This window comes from Asterias amurensis, chromosome 14 (assembly GCF_032118995.1).
Source record: "Asterias amurensis chromosome 14, ASM3211899v1".
Lineage (NCBI taxonomy): Eukaryota > Metazoa > Echinodermata > Asteroidea > Forcipulatida > Asteriidae > Asterias > Asterias amurensis.
In genome coordinates this window covers 14,049,396-14,072,890 of record NC_092661.1, presented here as the reverse complement: position 1 = coordinate 14,072,890, position 23,495 = coordinate 14,049,396, and the positions used below count along the sequence as shown (strand labels likewise).

General features: G+C 38.0%; 1 protein-coding gene across 1 annotated transcript in view; it reads right to left on the bottom strand.

Moving 5' to 3' along the window:
- Positions 1-23,495, bottom strand: part of LOC139947133 (frizzled-4-like) — a 63,197-nt gene that overhangs the window by 22,386 nt on the left and 17,316 nt on the right. Inside the window, exon 2 of the mRNA XM_071944984.1 lies at positions 10,908-11,067. The gene's annotated coding sequence lies outside the window, so the exon portion shown is untranslated. The remainder of the gene's footprint in view (positions 1-10,907; positions 11,068-23,495) is intronic.

Sequence of the window (23,495 nt, the reverse complement as noted above, 5' to 3'; positions counted from 1 at the left end):
CCTGCAGGCATTTTTGTAAAAAACTTGCAATTCTACCTAACCATTGCATGACTGTATATTCGTGATATGAGTATAGATAATTTGATAACAATCATCACGAGATATACCCTGTAGAGATGTACCATGCTATCACGCCCTGGAGCAAGAGTGTACTTTCAAAATAATATCTCCTTTCTTAGTAAAGTATCACAATGCTGCAGGTGTGTACAGCAGGTAATGGGGAAAAGCTTTCTTTATCACTGTTTATTTCCAACATCTCTAAAACAAGTGACTTCTTGTGGAAGATGCAAGAAAGAGATACGCATCCCTATCAACCACTTTATCAAGTTGAGACGTCCTGATATGTTTCTGTATTTTTATTTTATTATCACAAACACTGAAAAAAACCCGTGAAATCAGTGAGTTTACCTTGAAGGATTTGGGTACCTTTTCAAAATGTCCATAGATTTACATTAAACTTACAGGGCTTGAAGATAATGATAGTGGAAAGCTTCCCTTCAAATTTTACTTACTGAGGTGCTGTAGTTTTTGAGAAATGAGTAAAACAATGTCATGAAAATACGTTTGTAAATGATTAAAATAATTTTCGTCTCATGAGACGAAAATTATTTTCATGACATTGTTTTACTCATTTCCCAAAAAGTACAGCACCTCAGCACGTAATATTTTCAGGGAAGCTTTCTACTATCATTATCTTCAAACTGTGTAAGTTTAGTGTAAATCTGTGGACATTGTGTTTTTTGTCCTACCGAAGTTACATAGACCCTTTAATAGAGGGGCTTTTATCAAACAGAGGTTTTTCGGTAACGAATATCTACAGGGGCCGACATCCAACCAATGATGTGGCAAACAATTTGTAGAAGAGGAATTTGTGAGTGTATAAAGAGGGCCAAATTGTCCATTATGTCAAGAGGGAAGCGCACCACCACAGGGTTCAGCTTTCGGGCCTGGCAAAATAAATCGACCAAGAATCTTGTGGACACTATTTTGTAATGATGGTTCTCTGCAGATGTGGGCTGCTTGTAAGCGTAGAAACAAAGACCAACCACCTTTGCAAGTTAAAGTTTTGTTTGAAGGGAGAAAACAAGTCAAGAAACAGCAAGAAGTTACAAGCCAAATTGTCAAGTAATACGAGTTGTTTATCAATGATTGAACATATACTCTTCTCACCAAAATGCAAAATGAAACTTAAAGGCATTGGACACTATTGGTACTAATACTCAAAATAATTTGGAGCATAAAAACTTGCTTGGTAACATGCAATGGAGAACTGTTGATAGTATTATAAAACATTGGGAGAAATGGCTCCCTCTGAAGTAACGTATAGTTTTTGAAAAAGAGGTAATTTCTCACTCAAATTCTCATTCATAGGCATCTGAAAGTACACAAATTATTAATTGTGCTACAAGGGTGTTTTTCCTGTCATTATTCTCTTGCAACTTCGATGACCATTTGAGCCCGAATTGTCACAGCTTTGTTATTTTTTGCATGTTGGGATACACCAAGTGTTAATACAGGTCTTTGACATTACCTAAGGTGTTCAGTACCGTATAATGCCAATGATGAGATAAAGTTTGTGCTCATTGTTGATGTTACACGCACCATGCATGCACTCACTGTTTGACCTTTTGTTCAGGTTTTATCTTTAAGATGTGCTATTAAGAAGCAATCAAGAATGGAATGTTTGTGATAAACGACCAAGGTGACTGGGACCTGTCAAAATGCCATGCTATTAAAGGCAGTGGACACTATTGGTAATTACTCAAAATAATTATTCGCATAAAACCTTTCTTGGGGACGAGTAATGGGGAGAGGTTGATGGTATAAAACATTGTGAGAAACGGCTCCCTCTGAAGTGCCATAGTTTTCGAGAAAGAAGTAATTTTTCACGAATTTGATTTCGAGACCTCAGATTTAGAACTTGAGGTCTTGAAATCAACCATCTAAACGCACACAACTTCGTGTGAATAGGGTGTTTTTTCTTTCATTATTATCTCGCAAGTTCGATGACCGATTGGGCTCATTTTCACAGGTTTGTTATTGTATGCACATGTTGAGATACATCAACTGGGAGGGCTAGTCTTTGACAATTACAGATAGTGTTCGCTGCCTTTAAATTTGAAGTGTATATAACCCGTCTGCAGCCGATTTCACGAAACGCTAGGATTAATCCTATATCGAGTAGTTAGGACGAGTAACACGTCCTAACTGAGGATGGGTTCAATGCGTCCTAACGTCTATGGATACGGAATTTAACTCGTCCTATGTCCTAAGGTTACCTCCAAGCATGGAGGAATAATTTATTCCTCCATGCTCCAAGCATGCTCCAAGATAGGAAGAGTTTGGTGAAAACGACGGCTGGTTCTCTGTCAAATTTTGCACAAGCATTTGCCACGCAGTATACCATACCATTTTGTGTGTGTGCCTATTGTGGCTGTTCCACACCTCGTCTTTTTTGCAAGCAATAATGAATTCATTGCGCAAAAACGAAAACTAGCTCAGGTTACCAGCCAAACTGCCATGTAAAGGTCATCCTTGAAAATGGCTGGTTCCCTGCCTACTTTTGGCTAAGGAATATTAAAAGACGCAGGGCACCAACATAAACAGGTTACCAGCCAAACCATGAATATGGCTGCTTTCCCGTTTGCTTTTGGTAACCATTAAACAATACAATGATGCGGGCACCAGCGGAGGTTGCTTATACCATAGAGCAAGTTTCCTTGCTTTATGATGATATGCTTCATTGTGATTTACAAGTCTCCGTTGACTATGACTAATTCTTCAATACTCGCTATTTTCTTACCCAGCCATTATAATTATTCCTTCTTTGTAATCCAAACAGAGTGTTGTGATTAATCAGAAATTTTAAATTAATTTGCTTATGCACGTGGTTTAAGTCGCAAACCTACCCCCTCCCCACCCCTTGTCATTTTTACCATAGAACTAGGAGCCAGCTCTATGTTTTGACTAAGGATTCGTTGTATCGATAGAATGGGAGGCTCGGATCACGATGCACAGTGTGTGCCGAGGAGAAGTCAGGGAGAATTAAATACCCGTCTAGAACGTGACCAACTTGGGGTTTAGTCGGGTTACACCCGGGCCGTTGAGTTACACTACTGTACCGTGTAATGCTTTGCCAAGGGGGTTTATTTTTGCAGCCGTCGCTGGCGACCCAAGTCATGCCCCCATCTCTGCTCTGCATCATGACTGCGGCACTGTAACTGTCCCCCCCCCCCACAAAATGAAGACACAAAGTGCTTAATTGTCTTTCTTATCTCGAGTCCTTATCCATAATGCATGATCATGATAATACTGGCTGCATGGATTCTGCTTGGTTATGGCATGGAGGAATAAATGAGACATGGTTATGGTATTGCATGCGTGTGGCTTGTTAACAAGCACCAGCAGAGACAGGTGTCAAACAACCATGTGCAATGGCCCTCTACGAAGAAATACCGCCCAGTCTAGTGTAGACTGCGAGTTCTAGTTGTCAAGGCCTTTCTGATGTAACTTCATGCGTCTCAAAAAGTGACTCAATTCAAGTTTATTGGTCATACCATGGAGGAAACTATTTGCAATACTCCGTTTCTGTGGCAATGGGGGCTGGTTTTACCGCGGCTGAACATTTAAAGTTCACAAATACTTTTATAAGGTGGATGGGGTTCGCTTTAATTGCTGCTGCATGGGTTGGTTTTAGCGCCGGTCATGAAAATTACCTCCGTCAATAAAGATTTTCGTGTTTACACCTCACATAAAGCTGCTTATCTATAATAAACATCATTAAAAGCCTGCGTTACGCTCTGTTCATTGTTATCAAGTGGTCATAGCTTCCCACTACGATAACAACAAAAGTCCGTGAAATATTTTTCTTTCTTCTTTTCACCAGGGCACAGCGCAAGCACCTAGGCCGTAAATATGACACAGCATCCCCCATCAGGGCGTAATTGGATTTTCGCCTCGGTAGTGTGGTGCGACATCCAGGTATACACGCCTATTATGGGAACCGTATTGAGTATCACGCAGCGATTGAATTTCTGCAATTACAAACTCCAGGTGAAATTTTAAACCATAAAGGGTTTTTCGGCGCGGCGAGACTTGACTTTGATACTCGCTCCATTGATATCGCCATTGAGCCATTGGCGCACTCTAGGTTTTTCTTGTTTGTTCCTTTCGGGAGCGTCAGAAGAGAAGAGGAAATTGCAGTTCCACCGTGCGTGACGTCAGAGCCCATGGCTCTATGGTCAGAGACAGTCAATCGCCGCCATGTTGAAATAAGAAGGGTGTTTATTGCTCCATGGTATAATTAGACAATGTAGCCCATGCCAAAACAGCCATGACGTAAATGAAAGTTCGTCTGCTCTAACATGGACCCAACTATATCCTCAAATACGCATTGTTTTGGCTAGTTCTTCAAACCTAGGCTAGGCCTATTATGTTGTGAAACATCTTGCACTTTGTAAATACTTTTTTTTAATTTACATTGCCTTTTGCTTTTCGATATACTGCGGAAAATATCAATTCAATTTGCAAATTATTTGTGTAATTAATGTAGGCCGAGGCCTGAGTTTGTTTTAACGGCGTGTGTTCATTGTAAATTTGCGTTTGATGACAAAATGGCGGCATATAAGCCTATTGTCAATAAGCCTGCCGTTTGTTGCGATGTATTTTTTTTCTTCGGATCAGTACGAAAAGTCTAATTTCAATATAGTGTCCTCCCTCCCCCTGCGGACCTAATATCGTATACGGTGATTTCGAAACATTCTTCGGGCTATGTTTCGTATCCCCTTCCCTAGCCGAACAGCTTCCATTGTTGAGCCTCAAACCAAACTACCCCGCATTGTAAAGGCGGGAGAGAGAGAAACTACAGAGAGGAGTGGGCATGTTGTTTCCCTTCTCTCTCCCCCTCTCTCTCTCTCCATCTCCAACTAATAAGAAAGGGTCCTTTGTCAACTCGATTCACGGGGGATAATTAGGTACGGAGTTTACCCCGAAGCTCAGCAACACGGTGGACAAACGCGGGCCGTCCCCATTCAAAGCCTCCCCCTGGTGCGAAGTTTGCTCTCAGTCCGCATTCATGGAAGAGACAACACAGGCTCTGATTGTTGTTTACTTGGTCTTTTTCACGCCTGTGCCACCACAGTGCAGCTTTGGCCTCATGGGTCAGTTTGCTTTGGACTGTCCACTCTCGACTCAAAAACACCGCATACCAATGCCTGCAATCCGCTGTCCAAGACGACCCCTGTTACATGTATTAGGCGAGTCAGGAGGTTGGTCCCAATCCTTCCTCCATGGTCCCACAGAGATCGTCAAGGACCCCCCTTGTTGTGTTGTGTGTGGATCAACCCCGGCCTAAGCCTTATCACCAGCACTGAGCTAATTGGTGACAACGACACGTAATTGCTTTAGAATTAGACTGGTGTGGTTTAATTTGATTTATGTGGCCATTAGACCCGGCAGTCTACGACTAATTACTAATGGAGGGAAAGAGTGCAGGCCGGTTGAATGTCTAGTCCCCGTCTCTCTCTGCCTCCCTCTCTCTCGCTCTCAATTATCATGCAACTGTAGTGTAACCATTGCTGTATGGTTTTATGGACTTTGGGTGGTTCCTTAATCTTTGCATGGAGGAAGGAGTCCATGCTCTATGGCATGTACCATAGATAATTCTCTATGGTATAACCATGGAGGAAGAACCTCTTTGAAACAAACATGCAATTGCATGTACATTGTACATGTGCATGCATGTTCATGTCTTCGAAACGTCAAGCCATTATTATTATTATTATTATTACTATTACTATTACTATTACTATTACTATTACTATTACTATTACTATTACTATTACTATTACTATTACTATTACTATTACTATTACTATTACTATTACTATTACTATTACTATTACTATTACTATTACTATTACTATTACTATTACTATTACTATTACTATTACTATTACTATTACTATTACTATTACTATTACTATTACTATTACTATTACTATTACTATTACTATTACTATTACTATTACTATTACTATTACTATTACTATTACTATTACTATTACTATTACTATTACTATTACTATTACTATTACTATTACTATTACTATTACTATTACTATTACTATTACTATTACTATTACTATTACTATTACTATTACTATTACTATTACTATTACTATTACTATTACTATTACTATTACTATTACTATTACTATTACTATTACTATTACTATTACTATTACTATTACTATTACTATTACTATTACTATTACTATTACTATTACTATTACTATTACTATTACTATTACTATTACTATTACTATTACTATTACTATTACTATTACTATTACTATTACTATTACTATTACTATTACTATTACTATTACTATTACTATTACTATTACTATTACTATTACTATTACTATTACTATTACTATTACTATTACTATTACTATTACTATTACTATTACTATTACTATTACTATTACTATTACTATTACTATTACTATTACTATTACTATTACTATTACTATTACTATTACTATTACTATTACTATTACTATTACTATTACTATTACTATTACTATTACTATTACTATTACTATTACTATTACTATTACTATTACTATTACTATTACTATTACTATTACTATTACTATTACTATTACTATTACTATTACTATTACTATTACTATTACTATTACTATTACTATTACTATTACTATTACTATTACTATTACTATTACTATTACTATTACTATTACTATTACTATTACTATTACTATTACTATTACTATTACTATTACTATTACTATTACTATTACTATTACTATTACTATTACTATTACTATTACTATTACTATTACTATTACTATTACTATTACTATTACTATTACTATTACTATTACTATTACTATTACTATTACTATTACTATTACTATTACTATTACTATTACTATTACTATTACTATTACTATTACTATTACTATTACTATTACTATTACTATTACTATTACTATTACTATTACTATTACTATTACTATTACTATTACTATTACTATTACTATTACTATTACTATTACTATTACTATTACTATTACTATTACTATTACTATTACTATTACTATTACTATTACTATTACTATTACTATTACTATTACTATTACTATTACTATTACTATTACTATTACTATTACTATTACTATTACTATTACTATTACTATTACTATTACTATTACTATTACTATTACTATTACTATTACTATTACTATTACTATTACTATTACTATTACTATTACTATTACTATTACTATTACTATTACTATTACTATTACTATTACTATTACTATTACTATTATTATTATTATTATTATTACTATTACTATTACTATTACTATTATTATTATTATTATTATTATTATTATTATTACTATTATTATTATTATTATTATTATTATTATTATTATTATTATTATTATTATTATTATTATTATTATTATTATTATTATTATTATTATTATTATTATTATTATTATTATTATTATTATTATTATTATTATTATTATTATTATTATTATTATTATTATTATTATTATTATTATTATTATTTTTGCATTTATAGTATATAACCATCGGTTCTTTTGGCTGGTAAGTTGTTAGCATATTATGTTCACATTTATGTACTATACTAGTACTCTATAGCATAAGTTTGACATAACGCCAACTGCAAAACAAATTCCCAAGCAACCAACTGCGCAGATTTTCGAAATAGTCTAAAAAACTGGACACCCATAAAATTTGATTTCCCGACTGTTGACTCTGTGTAAATCCACCCAACTGCCGTGGTGTTGTGTTTGTCTCCAGCTAGCCGTAAATCCCCTCTCAGATCCCGGCAAAGATCCCGACTGGAGGTCCTCTAAATCCCACCCTTCCTCCCTTAATCCTTACAGAGATCCCAACATAACACCACTTAACTCAATACAGATCGGACAGCATTTTTGGTGTAGTTCTATAACTTGGGAACTGCCATGAGATTGCCGAGTTTTAAGAATGTTGTCTCTTAGTTTACAAAATATGCCTTTTTAAAAAGCCGCCTGCCAAGAGAATGCAATTTTTTTGAGTATTTTAAAGGCAGTTGGACACTTTTGGTAATTACACAAAAATATTATTAGCGTAAAACCTTTCTTGGTGACGAGTAATGGGGAGAGGTTGATGATATAAAACACTGTGAGAAATGGCTCCCTCTGAAGTGCCATAGTTTTCGAGAAAGAAGTAATTTTCCACGAATTTGATTTCGAGACCTCAAGTTTAGATCTAAACGCACACAACTTCTTGTGACAAGGGTATTTTTTCTTTCATATTATCTCGCAAGTTTAATGACCGATTGAGTTCAAATTTTCAGAGGTTTGTTATTTTATGCATATGTTGAGATACACCAAGAAGGCTAGTCTTTGACAATTACCAATAGTGTCCACTGCCTTTAAGAATGTTGCCTCTTAGTTTACAAAATATGCCTTTTTAAAAAGCCGCCTGCCAAGAGAATGCAATTTTTTTTAGTATTTTAAAGCCCACCTTTCCTCCTTAATCTTACAGAGATCCCCCCTGCGCTAAGAGATTGTCGAGATAGAAAAATTGTTATTTCCAGTTTTACAAAACATGATTTGTTTTTAAAGACGCCTGCCAAAGGAATGCTATTTGTGAAATATTAAATCTGATGTGAATTGCATGTGACTATACACGTTTTCCGTCTTGATTTGTACCCATGTTTTGTATTCAAGCTCATTGCTTCACTTAATCTTTCTCAAAATCTTGAATCTATCAGTTAAGTGGATGTGAAATGTTTGCATTCGAGAAAGTGTGCAGTGTTTACTTAAATCGTCACGAATCTAAGCAAATTCTGATATTACGTTCACATAATTCTGCTAATGAACTTCGTGTTGCATGTCTGTCAGACCTACATGAAAGGAAGCTCATATAGTGCGTTTTATTTAGTGAAATAAAATGCACTAAAATACAGCGTGACTTTTGTATACGACGCCATATTGGATTCTGTTCAGTGTAGGCCTGGATGCTGGAAATCATTCTTGAAATAAAAATATGTTAATCATTGGGTTGGACGTTGTTGAGAACACCGGACTCAAGCTCCGGAGTTTCTGATATGCAGAGTGTGGGTTCGAGCCCAAGTTGTGGCACCTGTGTCCTTGTTCAAAATATTTTATCATAGCCTTGTCCTTCGGGTGGGACATTAAGCCATAGTAGGTCCCGTGTATAGAATTAGTAATACACTAACAGAACCCCAAAAACACTTATCGTGGAAGAGTATATGTGTGCTTGCTTCACACATCAATCACCATTGTTTACAGGTTACCTCATGGCTTACAAACTATAATGATTAAGTTAACCTCGAGGCATCATTGGGTTCCATTTCTAGCTATATTATTATAAATACAAACTGGAAAGTCGGATTCTCTTTCGAGAAATATGGTTCGAACCACGTGTGGATGCTGGATCTGATAAAGATGGCAATATTGTCCTCATTTGATCACCATTTTGCGGATGCTTTGATCTTATGACCCTTTCGACCAAATTGTAAACCCCCCCCCCCCTCTTCTTCACAAAAAGATGAAGGGCATCAGCTATCAACCAACCATCGTTTGCCATGCGAAGACATAAGCGGATGGAACATTGGAACCACACAACATCCATATCACTTCAGCACTGCCCACCCGCATCAAAACTCAGCACATAGCGCCTGTCAAAATAACTGCATAGCCGCAAACAACTCGTGTTGTGCAAGCCCAACAAAATAAAAAAGAAGAGGTGAGGATAAAAAAAAATTGTGGAAAGTAGACTGACCTGCGAAAGAAAACACTTGATTGTCACCACGTTGAAAACCACTGCTATTAACGCGAGGATCAAAATGAAAATAGGGCTATGGAAGAATGTGTTTGTTTTGGTCAAAGCCATTATAACGTGCCCACAAGGTTAACTTAGGGGAGCGTGAAGGTAAATTGTGAATAAGTACAAAGATTTGAGAGAGAGAAAAGAGAAAACAAAAGCAGGCGCCTAACAAAATACGTGTAAATTTGGATAAGACGGGTTTGGGAAAATATTTCTTGTTATTTGTGTTTCTCCCTGACTTGGTCTAAGCTGTTGCTGTTTTGTGTATTTAAGGGGGTGAAACACGGAAGTTACCTCTCGCTTGATTTGGTCCAGCATGTAATATTCGTCAATGTTTGAATGGATGGGGGAAATAAAGATTGTAGGAGTAGAGAATGAAACAGTACGAGGGGGGGGGGGGGGGGGTTGACTCTGTGGATAGGGTGAGAGGGGTCGGCCAACCAGAAAATGTGCACCCGGTTCATTACCCGGGCTGTACAGTTAACAAGGAGTCCGAAGTCCAACGGTGAAGCTAGTTTTCTGAATGACAGGCGGTTTAATCAGGGGACAAATCCAGCATGACTTTGAGTTCTTGCACGCCTGTATTATTACACACAGGGAAAGGTGGTGATGTTGGTAAAAGTTGCTGCCACGCAACGAGTTTGCCTTACGCTATGGTTTCAGTGCAACTTTATAATTGCCGAAAATTGATTTTCTTTATATTTCGTTCTCTTTTAAACTTTTCATACCCATGGGTTCCTACCTCTATTCATGAGTTTTGGTTTGCCTCTTGAACTCAGTGTACTTTTGGTAATTATACCACAAACAAGAAAATAAAAACTTAAAGCACTGTAAAGAGCACTGCATTTTTTTGAGGAAAGTGTTTTCTGTTAATTATACATCAGAATCAAGTCAACGTTTGTAGATCAGGACTTCTGGGAGGTCAGATGATGAGGCAATTTACGAATTTACGTAATCGACTTGTTACGAAGGAAATAACGAAGAGTGTTTGAAAGAAAACTTACTCTTTGCGCTTGCGTTAACCTCAGTCTTGCCCAAATTGGAGGAAGTACAGCTAGGGACGACATCACGGCTAGTGGTAGTGACGTAATTTATCATCAGCCAGTGACGTCATGATTGACACTAGTGACAAGTCTGTTGGATGATCCACGCGGCTTTAATCATCTATGGCAGCCAATACAAGACAGAAGAAAAAAGAGAATCCCCATGTCAAATTTTGCATTCGTCCCCAACCATCTCCCCAAACCAAGGAAGACACAAAGAGGAAAATATGGATTGGTGAAGAGTCGGACAGCTTACAGCTGCATTGAAAGCTGGCCCCGCAAGACTTCGGAGAAAGGGAATATAAAAAGGCTAAAACATGGGGCAGGAAGATACAAAACAGGAGAATTGATATACAGTACAAAATCGATGCACTCCACACAATTTATTCTCACCCTCGGAAAAGGCTCACCACCATAGTAAATATATGGCCAAGTCAAAAGAAATACCAGTTGATCGTCCGGATTTTTTTCCAAAAGAGGAGGATGAGGATCTATTTAAAATTTATTTTCAAAGGTGGCCGCCAAGCATTTTAATTTAAACTGGCCACCGATTAGACAGTTTAAAGTCACCACCACTTGTATACTTTGTGTACATGATGAGTAAGTTTAATGAGAGATACACAAACAATTTGTCTTTTTGAAGAACAACAAAAGAAAAAGAAAAAAAATGAAAAAAAAAAATATGAGAGAGGGGACGATCAACTGGTATTTTTTTTTATTGGGCCTATAAGTCGGTTTTTTTTTCTATAGCTGAGCCTTTTCAAGACGCTCGACGCCTGTTGATGTATATAGGCGACAAATCCACCTTGTCAAGAAAATTCAAGCCGCTTCTCCTCTTTCAGCAACACGACAGCTTGTTTTAATGTAATTACCACGCTATTGTAATCCATTGACCACCCTATTGAAAAATGAAGGATCCCACTCTTTCACACCCGAGTGTTGTGAAAGAAAGAAAAAAAAAGGTGAGGGACAAGACAGAATGGGGATGGGCAACCGGCGGCTGATTACTGAAGAAGTGAATTTTGAGAATAGAACTGGGGTTTTTAAAAGGGATTTTTAGTGTGTTTGTGACTAGGACACCCACAATGGTTGCCCACTTACCGGGCCTCCTAACTTCACACTACGGAGGTGCCAAGTCCGGGCCGGGCTTGGGGAAAGTCCATTAAGGCACCCATTGATAAGAATAGAAAATAAGTCTTCGGCGACTGGACATTAAGCCTCCCTTCAAGATAATTTGGTTTAAAGTGTGAGTTGTACCACTTTAAAGCGGGACTGAGCTGTATGCAGGGCAAGGGGGGGAGGGGAGGTTTGACACCACTTAGGTTCCGAGGAAAGCAATTTCCCTCTCTCAATGGCGTCTGGGCCCCCCTTGAAAACACAGAGGTGTCCCGGCGCCCTTTCAGAGCGAAGAAGATAAACTCTACATATGCAAAAGGGTGTCCTAGGATGTTGTTTTTAGCGGGAAAGGAGGAGACTGGAGTATTTTTAATCCACTTAACAAGTGATTAAATTTAATGCGTTTTACACCATTAGGGCTTTTCACTTTTCTATGACAAGTACTAGACTTGTTTTTCCCTCCGAGACGGTTTTCTGCTTGGAGTGGTGTTGTTATTGCGCCGGAAGGTTAGGAGCGATTCAGACGGGGTTTATTTCCCCTCTCTCTCTCTTCTTGTTCTTCAATGGATTGGAATAAAAGGAACGTGACTGCTCTTTCCTTGCTTGTCTCTGTGCCGCTAGTCAGGATTGAAAAAAAAGTTTGGGGGTTGTTTGTACACCCAGGCATGCTTTAATGTTGTGAAAACACGACGTTTCGTTTGAGTTTTGGTAATGTGGTCGTAATTAACACTTCGTAAAAACACAACCTCTTTCAGTGCTGTTTCGTTCCCGACGTGTCTTTTCAATCAATTTCCCCCAAAGCCATGATTGAACATTCTGTTTGGTGCCACCATGGAGGAATAAGGTGCCACCTATACGGTTTAGGGTATTCAGATCCCTTAACAAAATTTTATTGGAAAGCTTTCCTTAAAGTGATAGGCAAACTAATACAGCCACCCAAAATGCTACTCTAAAAACTATGTTACAGCAAGGCTCAATACAAAAAATACACCGATTTGAAGAGACACGTTTTCATAAAACTGAACCCACGCCGTTTCACAAAGAGTTAGGACTAGACATATGAAATTTTAAAAACTTAAGGCTAGTCCTTAGTTAGGACGAGAAGACTAACGAATTTCCATATTGAATATTGAATATGTTGTGGTTTCTCCCAACTGAACAGTGTTTCTTTTTCACTCTTAAAAAAATTGAAGAAAGGGATCCCGAAACATTTTCCCCTGAGAAAATTTGAAAACCTGCAGGGCCCAATTTCACAAAGCTGCTTAAGCACAAAATGTTGCTTAGGCAAAAAATTCATTGCTTAGTAAATTCAGATTAGACTCCACTCAGTTGTTATGCTAAGTAAACAACAGCTAAATACTAGTCATAATCAATGTATATGGCATGAAATTTTGGCCAGTAACATGTGTAAAATAAGCGAGCTATTTTCGTGCTTAAGCAATTTTTTTTTGCTTAAGCAGCTCTATGAAATTGGCCCCCGGTCCTTACAACCTAGAGAGTAACTATAGTCAACACTGTGCAATATGAAAACAACGACCATGCATCAGAGAAACACTTGCGCTCCCTTCTTCCTCCCAATAAATTTTAAACGCAGCCACTTTGCTTTGACAAGGGACGAGGTGCCGAAGCGAATATTTAACTTTTATGGCCTCTTTACCGAACGGGTCTAGCTCCTGTTTTGTGTTGACAGGTTACACGATAGATGATGGGTTGGAAACCAGTTTTCTGTCCATGATTTATACGTATTGCAATGATCGTTTAACTGTCAAGTGTGAGCAGAGTGATGTGACTTGATGAGTCGTTTAAAACAAGGCGCCAAAATTGTTCGCATTTTGAACCAAGCTGTGGTAATCGTGCGGACGGTTCTCAACATGGCGGATTCATTTGCAACTAGCTGTGACCATGCTGTGACTGAACATAACAGTGAGAGAACGTTGGTCTTGCTATCAATATTTACTGCCACAAATAACAAACACATTTACATGTACAGTGAATTTCATTTTGGTTTGTCCCAAGCCCGAAGGTATGGCGGTCAAGTATCATCTTGCTCAAGGACACATGTGTCAAGACCGGGACTCGAACCTGCGCTCTGTTGCTCTATTAAACCGCTCGGACACGAGTTGCGTACACATTATATGGGAAGTCTATGATCTGTGGTGGCCCGTGAACATGTAGACTTGTCCCCTGTCTTTATCCGCGACAAGCCTCAAAGTGTGACGCAAGAATAAGATGTTCAGGCTAGTGAACATGGAATCATAAAGTGACCAGTATGCTCCATGGAAGATTTAAAAAAAAAGCATGTCATCAATGCTGATCTATACGAAGAAAAGATTGTGTTTTCTCCCATTATTGCAAATTGCCCACCACGATGTCCAAAGGACCTTGCCAATGTCAATATCAAATCCCTACTCTCATAACACGTTGTCAATAATTTCATTATTCAATTAAACATTCGCTAAACAAATCTTCTTGAATCGATTTTTCCATTTTTCTGCTACTGCTCACCGGTGGGTTCTTCACGGGTGAGTTGAGCATCTCCGCACCGCTGCGCTGCCCCGGTCAAAATGGCCTCAGGGCCCGGAGCCACAACGATCACCCCACGCCCCCTCATACGGACACCCAAGCACGGCAGCTTGGGTCCGGCCGTTCAACCCTGGCTAGGTAGAGATGTATCTTGACAGGCAGGATACATCCGTCAGTTTCCTGAGTGTGATTTTTATGATGGAATGTGACATGTAAAATGGGATAAACCACTAGCGCTTTACAATGGGGGGACGACGGTCAGGGATTGTTTACATAACAGTGGTACTCAGAACCCATTACACTTGTGGAAATGTCTTTATTTATTGGTCTAGATTTTTTTGAAGGTCGTTGATCTTGACCGACTTTATTTACACTTGAAAACCTAAAAAAATAAAACTGTCTTTGCAAAAATGTATTTTCAAAGTGTTTTGTTATTGGTTTCGGCTCTTTAATATGTACCTGGTTTGAAGGATTCAAGCCATCTTCGAGTTGCTGCCTATATAGTGCTTGCTCTGATTTTTCAACTTGTTTTATATAGGCCTATACATGTACATGTATTGAGTCATCATGGAGCAGCTATAAAATGAAGTGCAAGACTCATCCGACACTAAACCTGATCAAACCAGTAGAAGAACTAGACCCTTTTTTACTTTTGAAAGTCATCTGTTAAAGACACTGGACACTATTGGTAATTGTCAAAGACCAGTCTTCTCACTTGCTGTATCTCAACATTATGCATAAAATAACAAACCTGTGAAAATTTGAGCTCGATTGGTCATCGGAGTTTCGAGATAATTATGAAAGACAAAAACACCCATGTCACACGAAGTTGTGTGCGTTTAGATGATTGATTTCGGGACCTCAAATTCTAAACTTGAGGTCTCGAAATCAAATTCGTGGAAAATTACTTCTTTCTCGAAAACTACTCCACTACAGAGGGAGCCGTTTCTCACAATGTTTTATACTACCAACCTCTCCCCATTACTCGTTACCAAATAAGGTTTTATGCTTATAATTATTTTGAGTAATTACCAATAGTGTCCACTGCCTTTAAACAAAGAAGAAGAAGAAGCACAAGAAAGAAGCAATCAACGTCTCAACTCCACAACCAACCAAATACTACAGCAGTAACATTCATCAGGCTAACTGTTAAAGGTCTAACGTCGAACAAACAGATGCATGCATGGGGGCAGTCATCGAGTAATTGGTGCTGTGCTGAGTCACTTATCTCATCGAGCTAGGGACTAGGGAGTATAAATAATTGATTAGGACCTTGGTATCCCGACGTAATGACTCCTAAAACATTTCCCACTTTGATCTGCTTGATTGGAAAGCGCGCCAATTAATGAGTAGATAATAGCTGGAATGCCCATCGTTTGATTAGCGAGACACGAGTGGGCTGTCTTCAATGTGTAGCAGGTGTAATTACGAGTTGTCTCTATCGCATTCCATTACCCCCCCCCCCCCCCCCCCCCAGGAAGCAGAGCGCGTTATCGCGTCGACTATATACCTTGTCATGCATGGTGCAGCCATTTTGAATTTCTCCAAATTAAAACACTTTTACCAAACCAAAGTTGGAAGAATAAAATAGCCTGGTTCCTACTTGCAAAATGATTATTAGCATTCATTGTTGTTATTCGATACGAGGAACCTGACCAAGAGTTGGGGGCACCATGATAAAGGTCTATACCAAGAGAACATGACTTTATGGGTCATGTCTTTAATTATGGCTTGCTGGTGAACATGCCAAATTGTCATGAATTTGCTACCTCTATATTTAAAAACTTCAAGTGTGTCTACTATGGGGACAATACCCTACCCTCCCTTCCTGCAGTGGTCAAAAGTTAAACTAGCTCTATGCTGAAACCATCTTCTGATAGATTCATTTATGTTACCTCTCATTTTTTACATTTGGAGGCCAAGCCAAATCGTGTCCATCAGCTTTTGTCCTTGTCTAGTAATTGACAAGATTCCTTGGCATCAGAGGACGATTAGGCCTTTGGTAATGTACATTATATTTAGGCCATACATGTACACTCAGACATGTATGATGTTGTTTGAATCAACACAAAGAATCACTATAGTCTAAAACAATGTTTGATTTGGAGACTTCTTGATTTGAGGAATAATGATAAGTTATCCCACATATAGTTTCAGACTCAAATGCTACTGAGGTTTGTGCCGCCATGTTGTTTCTGTGTCGCCATCTTGGTTTTTCATATGTAATAGGCAAATGTAAGTTTGAATGTCAAACTGTGAGCTGCGTTTCCTGAAACCCGCTTCCTATTGTCGTATTATACAAAATTACAATGCCAATAAAACATAGGTACATTGTTAATTGTAGAAGCATATAGCAGTTTTCGATAACAAAAAAGGCATTTGAGAAACATTTCACTTCGAAGTAATGTAACAAGAATATTCCATGCCCCAGAATTTGAAACTGAGAAACATTATTCAGACACCTTTCTCAGATTGTGTAATCAAATTACGGAATGTTCTTCCTTCATGTAAACATTCGCTCCAGATTTTCGACCAAATCTATAATAATAAAAGAATAAAAAAATAAAAAAAGCGAGGAAATTTCCCAGGTTAGTTTTATTGTTGGCCTATCTACATTTATAGAATTAAAACAATCAAACGATTTCAAAAACCAAATGTATTCTTTCCCTTTAAAACAAACACAAGGTTTGAATACACATTTTTCTTTGTCCAAAGCACGTACACGTTCACGCATACCTTTAAGGCACCAGACTATATTTTCTGTCAGCATAGCTTTGCATCCCGGGAGCTGATGCATCATATCAGTACTATATCTATGTTGGTTATTATGACAGCTCCGTAGAAACGTGTATGGAATGCCTAACCCTCGGGGCAGTGTTGTTCTTGAGCCAGCCCAACTGCTAAAGTAAAGCTAGCCCATTTGAGCTGTAATAACCCAAGCAGTTTCGAGGCTTGTTTTGGGCTAATTATTACTAGTCGACCCTAGGGTCACGTCTTTTTCTTTCCCAGAGAGAATGGCGCTGTCAGTTACGAAATGTTAAGAGCGATGATGGTTCAAAGCCGTATTTGAAAGTGGTTTTTGGTTTGTATACCTGTTTTGTGTTGGTTTTTCTTGTTAACATTTGTTGCAAGTAATTTTTCCCACTGCAAACCTCTAAAACAAAGTATACATTTGGTTTGAGTAAACATTAGATTGTTCAATACAATAAATTTAACAATAAATTTAAAATGTAACCTGTGAAAAACTACCACGTTTTATTTTAACCGAAAATCCGGAGCGATGTCAACGCTAGCGAATAATCCATGATTAAATCTGGGAAGCTTAAATCTTTTTCGATACCACTATTTTAAATAATTGACAATGTACTATACAGTATAGACTTTACATTAGGCCTATCTAATAAAGAAAATGCGCAAACAAAGTAAAACACTCGAAGAGCATAACGCTGTTTGGGTGTAACCGGGATCCAGAGATCAAATACAGCATTGTCCATAACCAATGTAATGTTAAAAGGCAGTGGACACTATTGGTAATTACTCAAAATGTTTATTAGCATAAAACCTTTCTAATAAACGTGTAATGGGGAGAGGTTGATAGAATAAAACATTGTGAGAAACGGCTTCCTCTGAAGTAATGTAGTTTTCGAGAAAGAAGTAATTTTCTACGAATTTGATTTCGAGACTTCAAGTTTAGAATTTGAAATCTCAAAATCAAGCATCTGAAAGCACACAACTTTGTGTGACAAGGGTGTTTTTTTATTTCATAGTTATGTCGCAACTCCGACGACCAATCGAGCCCAAACTTCCGCAGGTTTGTTATTTTATGCATGTTGAGATACACCAATTGAGAAGATTGGTCTTTGACAATTACCAGTAGTGTCCAGTGTCTTTAAGACCAATCCTAACAACGATGCTTCCTTGAGGTACTTTCTCTTGTTTATGAGGACATTCGTAGTCTCATCTTTCAGGTTATTCAACTCTTGAGTATATACCCCGTGGAAAGGGTTCTCGACAGTTAATCGTGCGAGGCATTGCAAACTATCCGTACATTGCCGTTAACCCCGTCCAGTAAAGCGTCTAACCTTTTCCTCCTGCCTCAATAACAGACATTCACTTGAACTGACACGAAACAGATACCGCTAAAAACCCTGTCACTCCACTCGAAAACTCTACCTATCGAAAACTCTACCTCTCGAAACCTTGTTTCTCACGTACTTTTTGGTGACGTGTGTGTGTTATTTTTCAAAAAGCCAATAAACCTGAGTAAAACCTGAGACCCGAGTATTATGGTATTAGAAAAAAAACAGTCACTCCTCTCGAAAACTCTACCTCTCGAAACTTTTTTTTTCTCACGCATTTTTTGTGTGTGTTATGAATTCAAAAGCCAATAAACCTGACTTTAACCTGAGACTAAATTGGGAGTATCAGTGGTATAATAGATTATTTATATCAACTGAAACCGGACTAAGCAAACACTGAAAGCATTACACGATTCTTGCGCTTTTGTTGTGGGGTATCAAGTGTTGTCATGGTGTCACTGCGCGGTACCCAATGTTTACTTCCACTTGTTTAGCGTTGTATAGGTTTCTGCCAGAAAACAGACTTTCTTTTTAAATTCCCAACTGATTGTGAAAATAGAATGACTGTTGCAAACAACTTACCAACCGAATGGACCGTTGGTATAAATGCAAGGCATTGGTTTTAATGTTTTTAACAGAAACTTGTTGTTCTGCCTCCATGAAAAGAAGTATAATTTGTCGTTGGGCCTCTGCTAGAATATAGGATTTGAATCTATGCATGGTGGAAGTATGGTTCGCGATAACACCATGTGGATATCTCTTTTTGAGTAGTGTTGGTTCTGAAAAGAACCGGTGGTTAACGACCCAACGATTATTATTATATTCCATTGTTTTGTAAAGACATCCCAGCCCTACAAGCTTTGCTTTAATGGGCCATGCCTCCATACAGTTTTCAGTCTTGTAACATCCTATCGCTTGTATTTGTATATTGTGTTTGTATGGAAATAAATTTGATTTGATTTGATTTGATTTGATATGATATGTATGCTCTGATTGTCTTCTGCTATACAGCCAGCGAGTAAAGCGAGCTTATTCGTTTGTAACAAAATCTGATCACAAAATGCGTGCAAACAAAATAGAGAGGTAATACAAACTATTCGTTCAGCGTGTTCAGTTTCGTTCATAATGAAATGTTGTTCTTGAGAAGGGTCCCAACATCACACACTATTGACTATACCATGCCAATAATATGGACAAAACTGCCAAATAAATCTGGGTTTCTCCGAATAATTTCTTTGGTTAAAGAAATCAAACACCGATTTTAAGCAAGTAAATTTAAACATAATCGGAACTTGTTGCGGTTTTTAAATTTTCTTTTAAGAAAACACCGGTTTTAAGCAAATAAATTTAATTTGATACCAGTGTTGCCAATTCATATTGAAGTGAGAAACGATAAGCGTTATCGTTGTAGCAGCGCACATTATGCTGGTGTGAAATATTATCAAAGATAGGTGTTGCATTTTAAGTTGTGTTTACTATATCATACTAATTCCATCTGTTATAAAGGGACTGTTTTCAAATAAATATGCTATACCTCCGGCAAGAGAACAGCCGAGTATCAGAAAATCTATTATTTTGTTTGTATATTGGAAGAAAAGCTAGGACGGAGCAAACACAACCCTGCAACCCCTGCTCACACACCCTTGAGTACCGGATGGTTTTATCGCAGAAAAGTTGATAACTCAATGACCTGAAATAATAATCATATCTCTGGCTCCTTTCATCGTATGGCCATTGTTATTTATTATTTTCTATAGTTTGCTTCTCTCCTTCGTTGTGTGTGTGTTCAAGAGTGTGAATGGAAACTTTATTGCAGTCTCTCTTTTTGAAGTAGAACGTGGATGGTCAAAGTTCGGTATTGACATTATTGGGAAAATCATATCATAATGTGATAAACGTGTTGGTAATTATGACATAAATTATTATTTTTCATCGTGATGGGATGAAGGTGGAGACTGTGGTCTTATCTCTATTGATCTTTGATTATACCATAAAGCCACACTGAGAGTGGAACTATTCGTAATAAATACAGTTTTGTTCGAGGCATCTTCGGTCCCTCAATAGAATTGTAAGAGTAAGACAGGCAGTCTTTTTTGTAATAGATGTTAAATGTGCATCAGGGGTTTTACCTTCGTTAGTACTGTATACTATTAGCACTGTATACTAAGTACTCCCCGATTTCAGGTTCGAATCATACCCGAGTAATATGCCTGTAGTTTTTTTTTCCCCACAGGACTTGGGAAAGTACTGAGTATACAGTGCTCACACATCGGTGTAAGGGTAAAACAAAAGTTATCAATAACACACTCGTTTGCTAATTATGTGCACTTTCTTTCTCCTAACCTCTGACGCTGTGACATCTTGCTTCGTTATATATAAACATGCAATGTGATGAGTCATATGTAATTTATAATGTAAAGATCAATTTGTGAACGTTTCGGCTTTAATTTCAAATAAATTGTGTTCAAGTAACGGGTGGATCTTCGGGCGGTGAGTGGATGCCGTCCAAAATGTGCATAATGATGTTAAGGAGAACGGACGAGAAAGAGGAAGAATATAGATTCGTGGATAGGATGTACGAGCCGAAGGCGAGAACATTGTAGTCACGAATCTACACTTCAGAGTCTATTATTCTACTTTAACTATTTCCCCATTAGTTATGTAACAGTTTCAATTAATTGGAGTTCTCAATATATGAACACTTGTTAGTCGATCTATTTTTTATGCTCCAAAATTTGAACCTGAGAAGCGTTACTGTCATACACATTTCTCAGATTGTTTATTTCTCCCCTATTAGGGATTAAATCCATTGGACACTTTCGGTAATCAGTATTGTCCAAAGGCCCACACTTCGTGTATCACAACTTATATATAAAATAACAAACCTGTGAAAATTTAGGCTCAATCGGTCATCGGAGTCAGGAGAATATAACGGGAAAACCCACCCTTGTTTCCGCACGTTTCGCCGTGACATGACATGTGTTTACTAAAAATCCGTAATTCTCGATGTCGAGAATTGATAATTGTTTTATGGTTTTCCCAAAAAGTAAAGCATTTCATGGAACAATATTTGACGAGAAGTCTTTCACCATAACCTTCTGTAAACCCTGTAAGTTATATTTAAATCTGCAAACTTAAAAAAAAAAATTGTTCTGAAAGTGTATAATGGTTTTAATCTTCATGGACATTTTCTTTCTGGATTTTCGGCGATGTCTCAAAAACGAGATTTCACATGTTAGTTTTATTGGTGATTCTACATGCACATTATTTTAAATAGGGTTAAAACAATCGAACGGTTCCACAAACCAAAGATCTTTGCCTTTAATCAAAAGGTATATATGCAAACCCAGAACCAAGTGCTGGCAACTGAGTACTTCACTGTGTAGACTGGATTCAATGCATGCAACTGATGGCCAGGTAGGTAGAATTAAAGGAACACGTTGCCTTGGATCGGTCGATTTGGTCTTTGAAAAGCGTTTGTAACCGTTTGTTATAAAATGCATATGGTTGGAAAGATATTTTAAAAGTAGAATATAATGATCCACACAAGTATCACTCGAAATTGCGTGGTTCTCCTTTTACTTCGTCGACAAACACGGTCGGCCATTTATGGGAGTCAAATTTTTGACTTCCATAGACCGTGTTAGTTCGCAAAGTAAAAGGAAAACGATGCAATTTCGAGGCAAATGTGTGTGGATCATTGTATTCTACTTTTAAAACATCTTTCTAACCATAATATGCATTTTTAACAAATGCTTTTCAATGACAAACTCGACCGATCCAAGGCAGCGTGTTCCTTTAATGTTATACTGCATGGCCATGAAAATGAGTCTAGTGTATCTCTGTGTGTGTCTCATTATTGGCCTCCGGTAAGGGTATACTGACAGGATGCCTAATGTATTTATCTTGCCAGACCCAAAAGGTTGCTCGTTCCGAAAGTGCAACATTGAGGGCGCCCTGTGTGTAATATACAGTAGGGAATCAGTTGGTAATCACTTGATGGTAAGAGTGCGTCAATGACCTCTTTTGCAATCCAACATTTTAATCGCAGCTAGGAATTGTTTTATAGTTGACACGAGGTACCAGTTGCGTAATCGAATCCAGTTTGTGAATGCGCGTCGACTGTTTCAATCAGAGCCTGTTAGAGTTTCACCGATAGAGGGCTTGGGATTTGACGAGATTTCAGACAATGCATCCATATGGGGGGGGGGGGGTAATGTCACGTGGGCCTTTTTGAATCTCAGCTCTGACTTGGCTAGGGTGTGAGTTCGCATAACGTTTGCTGTGATAACCTGCACTTGTTTGGTGTATCATAAACAGTTATAGCGCCTGTGTTTGGCAGTTTGTTGTACTTTAGAAACACGTCTAGTTTCCATAATGTGCTGAGTGCACCGTGCACGGAGCTTTGGGGTGTTTTGTATGATTAATCACGGATGACCACGAGAAGAAACTAATCACATATGCCTCTCACTCTCACATTCTCTCCCCTTTTTCTCTCTCCCTCTGTGGTGATGAAGAAAAAAATCCGCGTTCAAATTTGTAACTAAACAAATTCTGGTTTCAGTGGAAAGTACAAGCGCACCTCGGGGGCCACACGGTAATGAAAGGCAGGCGAGTGCCAAGCAAAGTCTTTACCCCGGCAGATTGACAATAACGACGGCGAGGACGAATCATGCGCCTCGCTGCGTTTTGTCGTAATCAACTTTGTTGTGTGGTGCTGGGAACCGTACACACAGGGGGCTACCAAAGTCCGTAGTCTCCGCGTACCAGTCGCCTTTTTTGCTCTCAGTTCTAAAAAAAAAAAAAAAAAAACACCGCCCCGTCGTTTAGA